The sequence below is a fragment of the Oryzias melastigma genome, linkage group LG23, assembly GCF_002922805.2.
Source record: "Oryzias melastigma strain HK-1 linkage group LG23, ASM292280v2, whole genome shotgun sequence".
Taxonomy (NCBI): domain Eukaryota; kingdom Metazoa; phylum Chordata; class Actinopteri; order Beloniformes; family Adrianichthyidae; genus Oryzias; species Oryzias melastigma.
In genome coordinates, this window is record NC_050534.1 from 1,846,182 (window position 1) to 1,864,497 (window position 18,316).

Consider the following 18,316-nt stretch of genomic DNA (forward strand, 5'->3'; position numbering starts at 1 on the left):
TCTTGTTACAACCCAATGCAATTTTTGAAAGCTTCAAATTGAATACATGCTCTAAAGTCACTTCTAATCCTTTGGGTTGTCCTGGTACCAACCCATATAGAGGCCCAGAACTAGATCCAGGTCTTTACCCATAGGTTTTCATATCTGTGTCCACATTTTGAAGGCTGTTCATGACTACTTCAGTCTGATCCACCTGGTTCCTTCATCAGAACACGACTCTAAATATATCTTTTAGAATCTCATTGACCAAAGACAACAATCAACTTTGGAATACTGTTGTAGACTTTGCATTTTCTTTCCTCCGAGTGTGTTTGCATCTGTGAGACAGAGAGACATTCAGCTTGGTAGAAAGACAAGGCTCCATCCCTATGACTGACTTTTTTGCATGCAATTTGCCTATGCATATGAGTCTTTCCAGCAGAATGCACACATTCCTGTCAAGTCTTTGTAATTTGAATGTTTTGGCTGCTGAATGTCTGTCTGTGCGCATCTGTATCCACTTTTTAAAGGGGGTTTCTGATGGGCATTGTAATAGAACCCATTTTACTGCGCTCTCGTGAGAAAGTGAACAGGAAAATTAGGGGGAAATGAGGGAGAAACAAGGATTTTTTTTTCTATTTGTCTCCTGTAGAAATAGGCCATTATGTATATCCCCCACTGATGGTTGATGGCTGTCGCAGCAATGTTACAGCTTCCAGTTCGCACATGGATGTGTGTATGAGGGACTTGACAAAGAACTAACACTATTGCTTTATACATTAAAGGCTGGTCGATTTGGGTTGAGGACGTGATATTTATGTATATTTGTTTTTCAGTCCATAAAAGAAAAAAAAATGCTTTTCTGTTTAATGTCAAATACTTTTATTTCAGTGATAACTTTTCATGTTTGGAAATGGCAACCAGTTTTTAACCTGCTTTATTATTATTTTTTGTCTTTTGTTGATCAGAAGGATATTAAAAAAAATAAATTAATGTTTTTAGTGTTCTTTCTATGATTAATTGCTAGGAAAGCAAAAGAGAACTTTCACCGCAACAAAGCATTAAGAGCAACTGAAGAGCATCAAAGCAAATCAGGAATCAATCTCCAGAATAAATCTAAATTTTCAAGTGTTTCTGCAACACATTAACTATTTGTTTATTTATTTTTATAGAAACCATTGTCATCATTTATATTTTTTACAATCATTCGAGTGTGACCAAATTAGCAAAATTTTCCTTGTAGTTTTTACAAAACTATTGGAAACTTTTGAAGTCTATGATTTGAAACTCCTATCACTGTCAGTGTCCCACTGGGATGGGGAAACACCCTGACACACAAACGGACGAGTCCCCCTGCACAAGACCATGGAGTGACAGAGAAGTATGTCCGAGCAGTGCAGGACATGTATGAGGGCTGTAAGACAGTGGTGAGGTGTGCTGTAGGGGTGACAGAGGAGTTCAAGGTGGAGGTGGGATTACATCAGGGATCAGCTCTGAGCCCCTTCCTGTTTGCAATGGTGATGGACAGACTGACAGATGAGGTTAGACAGGAATCACCATGGACTATGATGTTTGCAGATGATATTGTGATTTGTAGTGAGAGCAGGGAACAGGTGGAGGTGGAGTTAGAGAGGTGGAGGTTTGCCCTGGAAAGGAGAGGAATGAAGGTTAGCCGCAGTAAGACAGAGTACATGTGTGTGAATGAGAGGAACCAGAGTGGAAGAGTGAGGTTACAGGGAGAAGAGATAAAGAAGGGGGAGGAGTTTAAGTATTTAGGGTCAACAGTACAGAGTAATGGAGAGTGTGGAAAAGAAGTGAAGAGGAGAGTGCAAGCAGGTTGGAATGGGTGGAGAAAAGTGTCAGGTGTGATGTGTGACAGAAGAGTTTCAGCACAAATGAAAGGAAAGGTGTACAAGACTGTGGTGAGACCAGCCATGTTGTTTGGACTAGAAACAGTGGGACTGAAGAAAAGACAGGAAGCAGAGCTGGAGGTAGCAGAGATGAAGATGCTGAGGTTCTCTTTGGGAGTGACCAGGATGGATAGGATCAGGAATGAATACATCAGAGGGACAGCACATGTTAGAGGTTTTGGAGATAAAGTCAGAGAGGCCAGACTGAGATGGTTTGGACATGTTCAGAGGAGAGACAGTGAATATATTGGTAGAAGGATGCTGAGTCTAGAGCTGCAGGAAAGAGGTCTAGAGGAAGACCAAAGAGGAGGTGAAGACATGAAGATAGCTGGTGTTAGAGGACAGGGTTAGATCAAGAGGGCTGATTTCAATGTGGTGACCCCTGAAGGGAAAAGCCGAAAGGAAAAGAAGAAGAAAACTAAAAAAGTGGCATTATGAAGTTTTTTCTTTGCTATATTTGACTTCCAACCTTTACTTCTACACCACCAAGGCTTTTTTACAGTCTTGAATAATTAGGAAAACAAAACAAACATAGAAGAAAAAAAAACACTAGGTCCATATTGCCCTGATTAAGTAGATCAATAGGAACACTTTTCTGAGCAATCCAACAAATATTGAATATGAACTTAATCAATATAATATAATACATATGTTGACATACCATATTCAACAGTTTCTCATAGCAGCAAGACAGGAAAACAGACATGAATTATTTTACAGTTTGTGTTCAGTCAATCTAATAGTTTGAAGACTGGGATGCTGAAGAAGAGAATGAGAATTTAAGAAAGAGATGAGACATTAAACCGTTTAAATTTTGAACTTATTTTTTATGAAACAAACTTTTACTTCATCATTTGGACAAAAACAAGTGTTAAGAGGTGAACTTTCTCTCTGAAATTGTGTTTTTTTTATGTTCTCATCACAATCACCTTCCTCAGAGAGGAAAGAGCGAGAGCAGAAGGAGGTCAATGTGCACGCTGTGGCTGTTACCATGACAACACGGCGTCCTGTGTTTTAAATAGTCATTTTTTTTGTAAAAGAAAAAAAACCCTAAAGATTTAAACTTTAAAACATGACAGGACTGAAGTTCATAAGCGACCTTGGTATAAGTAGGATAATGCCCTTCCAGGTGTGCATTATCAGACATGAGCAGAAGCAACTGTCTCAACCAATGAAATCAACAGGATTTTGAAAAAAACAATCCCCTAAAATGTCTAATTATTTATTGACGTCATAATTTGACACTCCTAACTGTATTTATTCATTTCTCCTTCATGATCACTTTTCAAACGGTTGGAACTTCTGTGAATTATTGACGTACATTTATCCATTTGAGTCCATGATTGGTCACATTTTCAGCTGGTTTAATTTTCAACGAGCATTCATTGGCTGCACGGTTTTCACATGGAGCCCAAATGCGGTTGTAGAAACTTACGTAGCTGTCCGTGAACACGAGTCTTGAACGCACACGAATGAAGCAAGACTTCTGCATGTTTACATAGAGTTTTCCTCAGAAGTGGCTGCATGAACACACATTCGCAAGGGCGGGGTGAACGTAGCTTAACATAGAAGCCCCAGCCCCTCTGAACCCTGCTGCTAAACCGGCAACAAGACAAAATGATGTTATTTGAACACAAACCATCATGTCTCTATCATGTTGTCCAATTGGTCGTGATGTGGACCAACCCAGACATTTTGAAACACTGTGGCAATGACAATCTCCTCCAGTTCTGTTTTTAAAATGTTTTTTTTTTTTCCCCATCACCTCCCACCCCAGACCTAATGATTGAGCATCAGTAGCACAAACCCTGTGGCAGAGATTGAGGACTCAGTGTGCAGTCACATTGCGAACACCTCTTGGTGGAGCGGCATTCAGAGCGGCTTGACCTGCTTTTGAGATCACGTAATGAACACCAATTACCCAGGTAAATCTGCATCTGTCAAACCAGAAGAAAGGCCAGCACCTGAGTGATGTTTGGCCAAGACAACCACTGCAGCCCACACCATGACCTCTGTACAAAAGAGAAGTAATTGCTACATTGTAAGATATTGGTGTGAGGATTAATCAATGAAACGATTTCTAGTCCCATGGTCTAACTACATCGATCTCTCTGAGGCAGAATCCTCTTTATTATTATTATTATTTTTCTTCTGTACATTTTTTTTTTGGACATCCATAGCTCTTCAGCTCTTTCATCTATTAAAATATTCAGCTCTTTTCATGCTAGCTTTTTCAACTCTTTTGAGTTACTAAGGATTTCTAGGCTATTTTGGGGTCTAGCTCATATTTTAGCCACATGCTAGCTGTTTTTGGTCATTTAGGCATATTACCAGTTTTTAAGGCTAATTTGGCATTTAGCTTAGAATTCAGCTACAAGTTAGCAGTTTTTGCTAATTTAGGCTTTTTTCTGTTTATAGGCCAATTTGGAGTTTAGCTAATATTTTAGCCTTATGCTAGCTGTTTTTGCTAATCTGGACTTTTTTCTGTTTTTAGGCTTTTTGGAGTTTGGCTAATATTTTCACCTTACACTAGCTGTTTTGACTAATTTACACATTTTGCCTTTTTTGACTAATTTGACATTTAGATAATGTTTCAGCTACATGCCAGCTCTTTTGGGAAATTTTGGCTTTTCCTCTGTTTTTTAGGCTATTTTGGAGTTTAGCTAATATTTCAGCTACATGCTAGCTGTTTTGGCTAATTTTGAATTTTCAAACTTTTTATGCTAATTTGGCATTTTGCTAACATTTTAGCTAGCTATCAGCTTCAGCATTTTCCGATGTTAGCTTCAGTGATTTCAGCGATCAGCTTCAGTGTTTTCAGCTCATAGCTTCAGCGTTTTTAGTTTCAGCATCTTGAGGTATCAGCACTAGCATCTTTAGCAGCCAAATTCAGCTTACAGCATTCACACTAGGATTATCACAGGTAATGCTATAGTTTTTAGTATTATTTTTTTTCTATGGAGATTACAGAAATTAGTTATTTAAGATGTGGCTATGTTTGGCTTTCTGGAAAACTGTAAATGTTTACATTTAGTCTGGGATTTTTACACTTTTTCTGTTAGCCTACAAACCGACCCCAGCCCCACATTAGAGAAGAATGTGGATTTCACAAGAAAAGGTTTGGGGACCCCTGCTTTACACAACACATTAGTCATTAATGTGTGCATGCTGGCACCTGACTGACTGCACGCCAAAGCTGCATCCATGGGTTGTTCAGGTAGTACGCAGAGCCCTAAGGATGCTTGTAGGATGCCAACACAAACTTCTCTAGCTGAGGCATTATTTGTATGAGGTAAGACATTGAACAATATTTGTGTGTTGGCCTTTGAGATAGAATATGACAACCATAAGAAAAGAGAACAGACACATTTTCTAAAGAATTCTACAATAAACATTTCGTTTTATGCGTCTAAAATTTCCTAATTCCTGCTAGTGTGAACGAAACACAAACCAAACAATCTGCCGTCTCACTGCTTAATAAACAGGAAAAAAGGAGTTAAAGCTGGTCCTCAAGGAGAAAAAAACAAAAAAGAAGCAGGCAGAGGAGCAGGAACAGCCAACATGCTATCACACTGTTTTTAATAACAGTGTAGCAGCGACCCGAGGCCTCCACGTCCACGCAACGGCTGTGCAATGTCTGCTCGGCGTCTGTGCCACACACAAAGGGGCTCCAGTCCAAAAGTCAAATCCATGCTGCTCTGTCTGTCAGCTTCAAGCTGCAGAGAGGCAGCAGAACACCTCTGCCTCTTACCGGGCCTCCACAGAAGAGGGATTATTTGTAAAGCGCTGCTTTTGAACCAAAGGAATGAATACTCCTTGTTCCTTAAATTAAACTTCACCCCAAAGACTCAAATTCAAATGTGTTTTCGTTCTGGCTTTGGGGATCTTTGGGCAAACACGAGTGATTTCCCTTCATTTTCCGACAGCTCTTTTGGATAAAATTGAAAATGATCCCATTTTTGAAAATAATGCTCTTAAAAAGACAACAATGAACATGAGTAATCTGTGCCCCTGAGGCGGCCCAGCCAACACTGGTCCTTATGCTAGGTGAGGGGGAACGGCGAGCGGAAGGACAGCGAGGGGTTCTGTTCAAAGTCGGTGTGGAAATGCAAACAGGATTCACTGCAGAGAGTCAGTCTGTTGTATCAGAGCAGAGCAGATGTCACAGGCTGTGTGTGAACAAGGATCACAGACATCCTCAGTTCAAGCAAAAAACATGAATCTCTATTTAGATTCTTTAAGTTACTGACCTGGTGTCAGGCTTTTTAGGAAAAAAAAAATCAAGATCTTTTCTACAATATGTGTTCCTAAAATATTGATATAATTCAATGACATGGCTGATGCAAAGTCTAATCACATTGTGACAGTTTGTGGTTAACTTTTCTGAGGTGCCAGTCAGGTCTCTCTCCTGACATATAAGATATCAAAATCCTCTGTCACGAAGGATGTTATCCACACCCTTGGCCCCCCACAAACACAAAGTCCAGAGTTCATTTAAATCTTTTTTATTTTAGTTTTTCTTTTTCTTGCAAGGGGGATGTTGCTTGAAAACACTAATTCAAGGCCACGCTGTGATTGTGATCCTCTTGGTCTCGTTTTTCCTTTCCATTTTGGGAATTAGAGAGTCGACCCAGTGTCCTTTGATGTCCGTTCCGGGTTTTTCTTGGCAGGGGTCCGTGGCTTCCGGAATCCGATCCTTTGTGGGGAAAATCCGGTCCAGGTTTTTCCAAACGTCCTTTTTGTTTTGGGAAGAGCGGTTTCCGTATTTACTTTGGAGGGCTTCTTTCCTGTGCCATCCCACCGTGCCGTGAGATCCGATCCAAACCAGCTAATCCAGGTTCCTCGCAGGAGACCGGTCGCCCTCCACTCCAGAAGCCAGAAGCCCGGGAGGCTGTCCACCGCAGCAAACTGTCCGGACAGGCTGCGCCGCGACAGTGTAGGCAGTCGATCGCGTGAAAACCAAGTTTAGTCTGGAGCCTCTCTCTGTTACTTTTTTATGTCTGCGCTCTCCTCACGTCTCTTCCTCTCCGCCAGATTCCTCTCTTTTTCTTCCTCTGTCTTTCACAGCTGATCGGACTCTAATCAAGGGCCCCGCCCCCTGGCCATTCCCCACACAGGTGAACTACACCGTGGCAATATATAAACAAACAGATCGCCACAACATCTCACATGTGATTTGGCTTCAGCTTTACAGTAAATTCCTTCCTGACCCAACACTCTGAATTCAGCCAGACTTGGGACAGGCACATGGAAGCAGTGAGTCCCAATGTGGTTGCAGGACTATCCAAGGACTAATCAGATTCAAACTTTAATAGTCTCTGAGATCAGATCCAGTCCTCACAGCCTTGATTTCTAAATGTAGAATTAAATGCTAGTTTTGCAAACATCCTGATAAATCTGATGAATAGGCTAAGAAGTTTAGTTTAGTCAAAACAGACTTTCTAGAAGGTTTTTCTTTTTTCCACGGTGATCAGATCAAACTAAGAGCTGATTTCCACTGGATCGTCTTTGCTGCATCTCCATTGCGTTGACACATACAATAAAATGATCATTAATCAACGTTTGCATCATTATGTCTGTGTCTGACATCCATCTCTCTGCACTGCAACACAAGCTTTATGCAGGAGTCCACTCACGCATCATGTCGTGGCAAAAAGCAGCAGAACCAGAAACGGGTCAGGGTTTCAAAATAAACGCGTCCTGTGTACTTTCAAGATAAAACTGCATAAATAGTATTTTATATTTAAGGTGGCGTGTCCATGTGATAGCACACATTAACACCGGCATCCATTTTCACCTTGGACAAGTCCAGCACGAATGTTAGATTTTGTGAGTACAAAAATATATCATTTATGACACGAAACGTGTATTTTTACAAGGACTTAGTGAGGAAGGAGAGGACATGGGGCTTGATTGCTCAAGTTTTAGAACTCTGCTGCTCGGGTTCTCACAAGGACCAAGAAAGTAGACCACATCAGTCCAGTTCTGAGGTCTTTACACTGGTTACCTGAGTCAGAGGATAGACTTTAAAGTTCTGTTACTGGTTCATAAAGCTTTGAATGGTTTAGCACCAAAATATATGACTGACCTCCTGACCCAGTATGTACCAGCCAGACCTCTCCGATCATCTGGATCCGGTCTTTATCAGTTCCTAGAGTCAGAACTAAACATGGAGAAGCTGCATTCAGCTTCTATGCACCACAGATCTGGAACAGACTTCCAGAAAACCTTAGATCTGCTGAAACACTCAGTGTATTTAAATTCAGGTTAAAGACTCACCTGTTCTCAGCTGATTTGATTAATATGTATTCAAAAGTTTACGTCCGCGCTGTCTATCTATGCTTGTTTTAAATTAAAATCTTTTTACTTTCTTTTAATTTTATTTTCATGGTCACATTTTTACTATTTCTTTTGATTGTTTCTTTTAATGTTTTATGTAAAGCACTTTGAATTGTCTCTGTACATGAAATGTGCTAAACAAATAAACTTGCCTTGCCTAGATCAGCAAAGAGGGCGGGACACACTACTCAACACAGGGGTTGCTGGACAAACCACGCCTCTGGGAGCTGGGGGCAACAGAAACAATGTGGTGAGGTGGACTCCCCACGTAATGCAAGGGAGACACACCGCAGACGGACCAGTGTAAATTGGGGTAAGAGTGTATCCAGACCAGAGCAGCTGAATATTGGGTTTGCACCCAGGAGACCTGGGTTCAATCTCCATCCAGATTGGGTCCTTAGGCAAGACCCTTGACGCTGCTGCCAAACTGGGTCCCTGTGCCCCTCAAGTACAGGGTTATGTCAGGAAGGGCATCCGGCGTAAAAACTCTGACAAATCACTGCTGCATTTCACTGGTGCTGGTTCCGCTGTGGCGACCCCAAATGGGATAAGCCGAAAGGTGAAGAAGTGTATCCAGACCGGAAAGTCCGTTGGTCCAGACCAAGTACAATCAATTTGGCCCGGATCGAGTCCTGATCCTAGCGTTTAGTCTGAATTCAGACTGCCGTCAACCGGCTTTTCTGTTTCAAACCAAAGCTTGAGACTAATGGCACAGAGTCTTTTCAGACTAAGGAAACTCAGCAAACTGGAGCTCAGCCTGATTGGGATCAAACCAAGACCACCTTGAAAGATGGATCTGAGAGCAGTTACTGATCTTGGAACAGGGTCCGCTTGAGTGTTCAGACTGAAAATTTGTTCTGGATTACCGGGGGAAACAAACTCTGATTCACTTGAAGTGAATCAAATGTGTCCAGTCTGAAAGCACCCTAAGGCAGGAGTGTCCAAACCAGGCCTCGAGGGCCGGCCTCCTGCTGGTCTTCCAGAAATCCTGCCTTATCTGTTGCTGTCTACCTGGATCAGGTGTGTTTAGCCAATAAGGAGCTTCAATGTCAGGTTGTTTGGAAAACATGTTGGACACTGGTCATCTAGACCTGGATTTGGGGAGGCCTGCATAACGATTTGGCTATCCTTATGCTAGGTCATGACTCTTTATTGGCTTTGTGTCATGCTTTTCTTGAAACACAAAATGAGGATCTACCATACGTGTTCCTAAAATATTGGTATAATTCAATAACATGGCTAAAGCAAACTCTGATCAAATTTACATGTGATTTGGCTTCAGCTTTTACAGTAAACACCCTTCCTGACTCAACCCTCTGCATTCAGCCAGACTTGGGACAAGCACCTGGAAGCACTGAGCCATGTGGTTTTCTATCCATATGGAAGCCGTGCAGTCCTATGCGGAGTTAATTACATTTTTTAAGGCTCTCCCTGTGTCTTGCACATTCACTACTTTACAAAATGATCTTTTTTAAAACAGCATTTTTGGTCTGATCCTGATTCACACTAATTTGAACAAAGAAATACTAAGAAATGAATTTTGAGCTGAATTTTATTTAGGCATGTCCTCCATCATCAGAAAAATGAAACAAGAACCTGTTCAAAACATCATTTTCATGTGACATTTGTGTCTTTAAGATTGAAAAATTACTGCATTGAAAAAGCAGTGGATTTTTGCAAGACGCAAACAGCCCAGAAAAAGAATGCAGAGAGACAATAATCCATTTATTTGGATTATCTTGTTTTCAGAATCGCTCAGAGCTAAATCTTCCATAAGATGAGAGCTGTGCCGGTTACCATGGTTACTGTACACATCAAAGATGGCAACAACAGAGGCCCAATATGCTAAGAAGACCTAAATATTTGGAAAAGAAGTCTGAAAATTTCACGCCCTAAAGATAGACAAAACGAGGTAGAAGGATTCAAACGACTCAAATAACCTCAAACTCAAACAAATAAGGATATGAATGCAAGTTCTATACAATGTTCCTCCATCAAAGGGGATATATCTTTTGTCATCAGACTGAATCATAAGGATCCATTATTGCAGCTCATGGGGAGACGAAAGTGTTCATGGCCGATCCAGACAATGTGTTAAAACAAAGAGCTGAGTACTCCGTGGACAAAGACGCTCATAATGGCTCTTACTGTTGGTGGGTTGGATGATTGTGTTCTGCTGATGGCCATCATGTCTACCTTTATGCTTTCTGATGGGGAAGGTTAGGATCATCTTTAAGGCTTGTTCAGAGTCTTCATTTGATTTTTTTTGAAAGACAGCATCAAAGGAGCAAGGTAATAACAATAAAAGGAGTTCATAAAAAATATTATCAGAATATTATTTAGCTATCAATTTCAGCATCTTTTGCGGCCAAATTCAGCTTACAACATGCACACTATCAGTATCACAGGTAATGATATATATTTAGTTCATAATTATGTTAAAAGTTATGGTTTTAAACTTTTAAAAATTTAGTTTTAGAGTGTTCATTAAATGTTTGTAAGGTGTGTTTTGGATTCATCCAAGTACCAACTGTTAGAAAATTGATCACGAAAGAGAAATGAATGATTGTGGTTGTGACCACCAGGAATTCAATCACGCCAAGTCTTTCTTTCATATATCGGAAATAGAGCTGCCACAAAGGATTATTTTAATAGTCGACTAATCACCAATTATTTTTTCCGATTAGTCGACTAATTGAGTCATGCGCAAACTGGATGTAAAACACACATCTTAACCATCATTAGCTTTAAACTAACAGAAAACTAGATATATAATTACCTGTGATAATGCTAGTGTGAATGCTGTAAGCTGAATTTGGCCACTGAAAATGCTTAAATTGATAGCTAAAAACAATGAAGCTGAAAGCCAGCTAAAATATTAGCCAAATTAGCCTAAAAAACTGAAAAAAGCCCAAGTTAGCCAAAACAGCTAGCATGCAGCTGAAATATTAGATAAACTCCAAAATAGTCTAAAAAACTTAATAAAAATCAAAATAGTCCATAAATCTAGCAGAATGCCATTATAACTTTCAACTTTACTACACTTTGACTCCGTATAATATAAAGTAACAACTAATCGACTATTAAATTAGTTGTTGACTATTTTAATAGTCGATTATTCGACTAAACGTGGCAGCCCTAACTGGAATAGAGCTGTAAAAAATGCCTGGAGCGAGATTCACCACATTTCCATGGCTTTTACAATATACACCAAGACTATTCCAACTTTAGGTGGTGGACTCACGGTGGTGAAGAATAGAAAAAGATAAAGAAGTAGAAGCCCCTCCCTGCTCGTCCAGTGTGAACACCATATGCTGAAAGCACTTGAGCGCTCATCACGTGCTTGGTGTGAATTTTAGTTTTACAGAGCAGTAAAATGAGGATCCATAAATTGCAGAGAGAAGGTTTGATTTAATTGAAGACCTCAGCATATTTCTAAGAAAACTAGAGTCTCTCAGCTCAAACAATTTGACAATTTTGACCAAAATACCAGATTCTTCTGCCTCTTCTGCCTCTGTTGATGTGTATTCATCCTCAAAGAGAATTAGCCCTGAAGAAGCATTCATTCATAGAATTTCACAACTTCTTTAAACTTTCGCTTTGAAAGTTATAGACTTTAAATTAGATTTGTCTTATTTAACAATATTAAAAGTGTATCTATATTGGAAGTTCATGTTTTGCGCTGACTTTAGCTTGCCCAAAAGCATGAATTTAATTTAAAAATAATGAGTTCCATCAGTTATTATTTATGAGGAAGGTTAACAGTAGCCGAGTTGAAATGTGGTTATCTTGTACAAAGAAGCAAACCCCTCCAAGTTCTTCACTGCTTTCAGAGGTCCGGTAGGCGGCGTCTTCCATGCGAGCAGCTCCGTCCTGGCCTCCACTGTCCCTCCCTCCCTCTGGAAGTCTCTCCCTCTTCTCCTTTCCCTCACTTCTTCCTCCTCCTCTCCTCACAGTGTATCAAGTGCATCATCCTCTCACACCTCGCTGTGCCCTCGAGAACAGCGCCTCTCCTCCCCACGCACACACTCCGTGCACATGCACGCCATCACTTCGTAAGTGAGACAAGGAACTTGTGACACCAAAGGGTCCGGCTTCTGTCACCCTGCTACCTCGCTTGGACCACATGGCCTCGGGTGCAGCGAGGAGCGAGAGAACGTGGGGAGGAGTGGGAACACAGTGGGAGGGGTGAAAGAGAGAGCTCAGGAGAAAATTTAAGAAAAAAAAATGTGAGGAAGAAGATGCGGAGTATGAAGAAATGAAAGTGAGGAGAGACAGATGGGTCCAGAGGGAGTGATAGAGGGAGGTGGAGATAAAAAAGTGAGCGGCCGGCTGCAGTGCCAGGAGAGAGGGACTGTTGTTTTTGGAGTATTTTTGCTGGAAACCAGTCAGCATGACGCAGATGCAACCGGGAGCGTTCAATAATTATTGCAGTGAATCTCCCTCAGAGCACATGCACTCTGTACGCACTAATCTCTGTAATTCAGTGCTACCAGATTGGTCTTTCTGTGGAAACCATTGACTGTATGCAAGAACTGGAGCGAGTGACAGTGATGTCACCCACAGAAAGTGGCTACATCTGATTTCAACAAAATAAGTCAAGACAGTCGACATTTTTTTGCAACACGGACGTTGATATATTGGAACCAGATGATGTCAGTGAGCAGTGATTGGTCCGAGTTGGTCCTCCCACCGGTAGCTCCTCCCACATGTTGAATTTATGAACGTATTTTTAGACAAGTGTCCAGAAACAAATGTGACGTGCACTGTGTCTGTTTCAATCTGATGAGCGAATCACTTTCAGTGTGAATGCAGCAAAATGTTTCTTTATGAAATATTTCCTGAAGTGAAAGTTATTCAAGTTTTTAAAGGGTAACCAAACCCCAAATCAACTTTTGTCTGTTGACCTCTATAAATGGGGCTTTAAAAGTCTGTCGGTCATTGCCAAGTTTTTGATAAATTAAAATAAACTTGTTTAATTCTTCAAAACCCCCTACAGGTTGAATTGAGATGTTACAGTTGAATTTTGTGATTGGTCAAATCATGTAAGTTTCAGAAGTCTGACGTCATGATCTGCAGCTCCAGTAATGATAACAGTCAGGTTCCTAAGCCTCTGACTGGAGTTTCACATTTCGGCTGTGGGCGGAGTCTGCCTCCAACTTCCCCGTTTGGTGACCCTTTAAAAGAGGTATCAGAGCAATAATGGTTTTTCTAACCAATAGAATCACTGAGTAGCAGTTGTTTTTTGTCTCTATAGTATTGGGATTCCAGTTCTCATATACAGTCCATGGTTGAGATGGATTCATGAAAACAAAATCAACATATAAGTGCTTTTAAACTTCTGTTTCTGTAACACAAAGAAATGGACAAATTTAGACAAAAACTTTTGCCTCCTTTTTCTTCCTGAAATTCAGCTTCAACAGGTGTTTTTGAATCCTGCGAATCTCTGATAAGCCTCTATACTCACAACTCACCTGATAGAATCAGCGTACACCTGCGCTCGTGCGCTTCAGGCCAACTGACAGAAGTATTCCCCGGCTGAATGCAGCACAGATAAGTTATCTGCATCTGCTGCGCTTCCCTGCACTTTGAACGCTGTATTCAGAAACATTTGGACGGGCTGCACACAGGCGGCAGTCACAGTCACACACTGATCAATCAAAGTACAGAGAAGGGGCAGCTTGAAGGAAGCTTATAGATGAACTCCTGCTAAAGTCAGTCCTACCACAACAGATAAAGGCCTGAATGACATGCCATAAAAGTTTGTATGTGTTGAGGTAATGCAGAGAAGCACATGATCAGACTAAAGTTCAACATGATCAAAACGGGTGAGGGTCACTTTTAGATGGTGGGAATTGGATTTGTCCTGGTCAAAGCTGCTGCAGGACTCGTGCTCCACGGGGGTTTCCATCATGCTGCACACAATTCCTATTAACAAACCGTCCACACAAACACACTACAATAAATGACTAGATTCTAAAATAAGAATGTAAAAAAGTACAATGAGGTAGCCAAACATTACAGAGACGCGAAGAGTTGTTTCCAGTAAGTCTGAAAGAGGAAAGCTTGCTGGTTAATAAAGGGAAGCCTCATGAAACAAGTTTTATTTTTGTACGTTGAGAAAGTCCCTTTTAGGTTTTTGAGCGGCTCCACAGTAACTGTCTTGCGGCTGGAAGTCACTTATGATGAACGAGGTCCTTCACTGTCGTGCTAACATGGCCTCTGCTAGACGCCATGGCTAAACGTGCACAGGGCAAGCTAGCACAGAGAAGTCAACTCCTAAAGAACCAGCTGTCACTTAAAGAAAACAAACAATATCTAAAGTGACAGTGCAGAGAGAGACGACTGCAGAGAGTAGGTTTTGACTTTTGACGCACTGGACATGTGAAAATGTGAGCTAGCGCTAGCAAAAAATGCTAATGCTATATTGAAGCTTCAAAAACATCCATTTTTCTTGACCGCTGTGTCCCTTTCGGGGTCGCGGGGGTGCTGGAGCCTATCCCGGCTACTGAAGGGCAAAGGCGGGGTTCACCCTGGACAGGTCTCCAGTCTGTTGCAGGGCCTCAATCACACACACATTCCCTCACACATTCACACCTAGGGGCAATTTAGAGTCACCAATGAACCTATGAAGCATGTTTTTGGACGGTGGGAGGAAGCCGGAGTCCCCGGTGAAAACCCACGCATGCACGGGGAGAACATGCAAACTCCACACAGAAAGGTCCCAGCCGGGAGTCGAACCGGGGCCTTCTCGCTGTGAGGCAAGAGCGCTAACCACTGCTCCACCGTGCAGCCTGCTTCAAAAACACAAACTCTTTTTTTTTTTTTTACTTTTTACCAAATGGAGATATTTATTTTGATTTGTAAGGATAACTTTTTTTTCATTGATTTGTTTACTCTTTTCTACGTCAATAAGGGGGAAATGCTCACTCAAAGCATAACTGATAGTTTCCTTAAGCTGCATTTAAATTAAATTTACTTTCTCTTCTAATTTTCCCTATTTGAACTTTTTCAATGAAAACGGGAGACTGGACTTTTAAGCTCTTAAGGATTTACAGTCAGATGGTCTAAATCACGCAAAATGTTCAGTAGAATTCTAAAAATGCGCACAATCTGTCACTGTAACAGAGTAAATGCAACTGCAATGAAATACAGAGTTGACAGATATAAATACATTTTCAATAGCTGAGTAATAAATAATAGAACTGTCAATGTTAACGCGTTAACGCACGAGGTTAATACAAAAAAATTCACGCGTTAATATTTATTAACGTAAATTAATTACACCTCGTGGAGCAAAAATCTTCTGCTGACATAAGTCTTTAAAGTTCTCCTTATCTTTCTGCTGATGTGTTTCTGTTACACTTTCAGGATATCTGAGTTAATGCTTGTTAAATAAAAAAAAAATCAGACAAAACGAAGAAAAAAAATTCTTACTGGCCTGTTTGTGTTTAAGTCACATATCGTTATTTAAAATGTACCTTGTAAAACATTGTGATTAATTGTGATTATTCACCATCCAACAGAGAGATTAATCTGATGAATTCTTTGATTCAATGACAGCACTAATAAATGCACAACTGACTCCAACTGTTCTTGAGGTTTGACTGTATTTAAAGGAGAAAGATTCAGTACTGTTGTAACATTGTGCTTTTTAAAAGATAAATGTAGTTGAAAGGGAATTAACCCTTTACAAACCCACGCTAAAGAAAATAATGGTTTTGGTGTTTTGAACATGTTCTTGTGGTATTTTTCAGATGATTAAGGATATATATATATAAAATTAAGATTAAAACGGCTTTTCTGAGTATTTCTTTTTGTAAATCATTGTGAATCAGGAAAAGACAAAATAACGCTGTTAGAAAAATATTATATGTGTGACATAGAAAATACGCTGGGCGGGGCCATAAGTTCCCTGCTCCGCCCCATTCTGACTAATAGATCCATGAAAGTCTTTATTTTCTTCATCCAAGCTGGAATCTGGATCAGAACTATATGACTGAATAACTCGCCAAATTTGTTGTACCAACATAATTATAATCAAAACACCAATGGAAACACTAGATTTAAAAATGATCAGAATTGAACTATTTTGGTTCCAACTGTGATATTTAATAACCCAAGTTTTGACATTTAAAGTTAGACTTGATATGATACTGTGACCAAAGATTTGTGCTTGATATAAAATTTGTCATCATCTCTTATATTATAATAAATGTTTTAATAAAAAGGGATTTAAAAACCAACAGTAAACCATTCTGAATGTTTTTGATTAGAACAGTAAATGAAAACATTTTCATCAGGAGGAGAGCTTGTAGCATCTGTGATTACACAGAATTTATATTATGGGTTCAAATTCAAATAAAATCCCACAAAGCTGCACTTATCAGACACAGTTCCTGGCTGTTGTTCAAGTAAAGGTGTTTAGCCTGGAACAGCCAGAAAGCCTTCCAAAAAAGACTTTGGATTTTGACAGCTAGCGTCGACTTTAGCTGAGCGGTGTGGCGAGTGGGAGGAGTCATGGAAACAGCTGTCCACACTTTTTGACCTCTCATATGTGCTCAGATCCCCAGTGATCAAACAGCTTGTACAAGCTTCCTCTCATGTTCTTCCTCCTCCTGCTTATCCCCTTTTCCTCCGCTCTCCCGCGCTCTGGAGTCTTGTAAGCAACGTGTAATCTTTGCTGTCGGACTAATACTCCAGTCTGTTGCGGTGCTGGTCAGCGGTAGCTTCCCATCCTGAACAAATGTTGGGATGGCCACCGTCCCTCTCAAGCCCTCTATCTCCTATAAAACGGGCTCAGACAGAACCGCACACAACCGCACACAATCACACACAATCACACACAGCTGCACACAACCGCACACAACCACACACAACCACACACAACCGCACACAACCACACACAACCGCACACAGCTGCACACTACCGCACAGGCTCGCACACACACACAGGCTCTCAGAGCTCAGCACGGGGGTGAATGTTCAGCACAGCAAGCCTTGTTGTACTTGAAAACAAATCGCTGCAATGTGGCTTAATAATGTAATGAGTCTTTAAGCTGCGTAGACAAGTTGATCGGCTTCGGTACAAACAGAGGAACTTACTTCATTACACCCCCCCTCTCTCTCAAGCGCTGTTTTTGTTGAGTTATCAGTGAAGTCATTTCTAAATAGGTCAGCCCAGAGAAGACACTTGGAGAGAGAAGTATGACAGAAGGATGTCACCGTCTCCATTGTTCCGTTGTGAGGCAGTCTAAATGATTCATACCGTTACAGTAGGATTGTTGTTTGAATTGATGTAAACCTGAGCAAACAGTTTTTCTTACGGCTTTCGTCAGTTTTCTTGAACCTCGTCACGTAAAACAAGATCTTTTCTGAATTTTAGGCTTGAACCTTCCGTTTGTGTGGGCTGTTTAGGAATTGTGTATCTTTGGAGGTAGAGCCTATGGAATCTGTTTTTTTTCTGAGTCATAATTCATAGTAATATGCAATTCTCAACTGACAATTCAATTTGCATTTTGATCATGCAATTTGTAAATTAATTCTGCAGTTGAATACTCAATGTGCAATTCATGCTTGGGTTATAAAAATACATTCTGCAATTTAGAATTCAATATTAAAAAATACAATTCAATATGACAAGTAAAATACGATTAAAAAAATAAATTGCAATTTAAATTGTGATAGGTTTTTGATACCATATTTCAAATTCAAATTTAATTAATTCAGATTTTGCAATTTGCTATAAAATATTAAACAATAACATTTCAATATATGGTTTGATCTAAAGGGGTCATACCATGAAAGTTTTACTTTTTGAGGTTTTAAATGCATTTTACTGTTCATTCCTCACTATAAAGAACCCCAAAACTGTATTTTGATCCGTTTGTGCATTTAAGAGTAATCGTCTAAAACCCTGCGCTCTCAGCTGCAGCCCCTCCGAAACCCACGAAAACAGGAAGAGTCTGCTCAGACAGCTCCGCCCCCAGACTAACACCAACACTCAATTTCTCCACAGAGCTAATGATGATCAGCAAAAAACTTTCATTTTAGATGCAGAATACCGTATATCTTCCAGTTGTGTCCTG